Raw genomic sequence first — 1,907 nt, 5'->3', positions numbered from 1 at the left:
ACTGGTTAGTTCATAATGTTGTTCCACCCATAGGGTTGCGGATCCCTTCAGCTCCTTCGGTACTTTCTCCAGCTCCTCAATTGGGGGCCCTGTGATCCATTCACTAGCTGACTGTGAGCATCCACTTCTGTGTTTGCCAGGCCCCAGCATAGTCTCACAAGAGACAGCTATATCTGGGTCCTTTCAGCAAAATCCTGCTAGCGAATGCAATGGTGTCAGCGTTTGGATGCTGATCATGGGATGGATCTCTGGATATGGCAGTCTCTAGACGGTCCATCCTTTCATCACAGCTCCAAACTTTGTCTCTGTAACTCCTTCCATGGGTGTTCTGTTCCCACTTCTAAGGAGGGGCATAGTGTCCACACTTCAGTCTTCATTCTTCTTGAGTTTCATGTGTTTAGCAAACTGTATCTTATATCTTGGGTATCCTAAGTTTTGGGCTAATATCCACTTATCAGTGAGTACATATTGTGTGAGTTCCTTTGTGATTGTGTTACCTTACTCAGGATGATGCCCTCCAGGTCCATCCATTTGGCTATGAATTTCATAAATTCATTCTTTTTAATAGCTGAGTAGTACTCCATTGTGTAAATGTACCACATTTTCTGTATCCATTCCTCTATTGGTAAACGAATACATGGATTGAATGCTTGCATCTTAGATGAAGCTGTGCTCAGGGATAGATGGAGATTTTTAGAACTGAGTCATGGGACAAAGCATGATGGATCTTGAGGCTGTTCCTAGTGGGCTTCCAGGGTAACTAGGCATTGTCTGTGGGCACAATGCATCTCTAGTTTTACACATTTACCTCTTCAACTTACCCCCATAACTAAGTTAACTGTACTGAGAAACTGTATTGAGATCCAGTGATCCTAATTCTTCTTTTTTCCTCTTTACCTTCAACATTATAACCATATGTCTTAGTGACCTTTCTAGCAAAACATTATGCCCAAGGCAACTTTTCAAATAAACATTTAAATGGAGGCTTACTCTTCAGAAGGTATATCCCTGACCTTCATGATGGGGAACATGGCAGTAGGCTGGCAGACATGGTGCTGGGGCAGTAGCTGAGAGTTTATATCTCTTTCCACAAGGAGCAGAGAGAAAGAGACTGGGCCTGACATGGACTTTTGAAATCACAAAGTCCACCTCCAACAACAGACCTCCTCTAACTAGCCTGTGTCTCCTAATTCTTCCCAGTTTTACCAACTGGGGACCAAACATTTAAACATGTGAACCTATGGGGGCCATTCTTATTCAAACCACTACATCATCATCTTTGTCCAAGTTAACAATAGTATAGCACTTGTGAGTGTTATTCTATTCTTTCTTTCTAACTTTCTTTCTTTCTTTCTTTCTTTCTTTCTTTCTTTCTTTCTTTCTTTCTTTCTTTCTTTCTTTCTTTCTTTCTTTCTTTCTTTCTTCTTTCTTTCTTTCTTTCTTTCTTTCTTTCTTTCTTTCTTTCTTTCTTTCTTTCTTTCTTTCTTTCTTTCTTTCTTTTTTTTTTCGAGATAGGGTTTCTCTGTGTAGCCCCGGCTGTCCTGGAACTCACTTTGTAGACCAGGCTGGCCTCAAACTCAGAAATCTACCTGCCTCTGCCTCCCAAGTGTTAGGATTAAAGGCGTGTGCTGCCACCACGCCTGACTTTTTTTTTTTAAGCAAATTGTTCTTGACAGAGTTTGTACAATAAGTAAATGGGTAAATAAAAATTCTTATTACACACACACACACACACACACACACATACACACACATACACACACACATACACACATATGCTTTCTTTATACACAAACAAATCTCACTTTTTTTCATTGAACCATTTATTTTGGAAAAAACCAATAGTTTGTGTGTGAGACAAATTCATACTACTAAATTAACTAGGGAAATAAGTTGGATACCCAAGA

This window comes from Mus caroli, unplaced genomic scaffold, assembly GCF_978045245.1.
Source record: "Mus caroli unplaced genomic scaffold, Mus_caroli_1 scaffold_2, whole genome shotgun sequence".
Lineage (NCBI taxonomy): Eukaryota > Metazoa > Chordata > Mammalia > Rodentia > Muridae > Mus > Mus caroli.
This window is presented reverse-complemented; position numbering follows the sequence as displayed.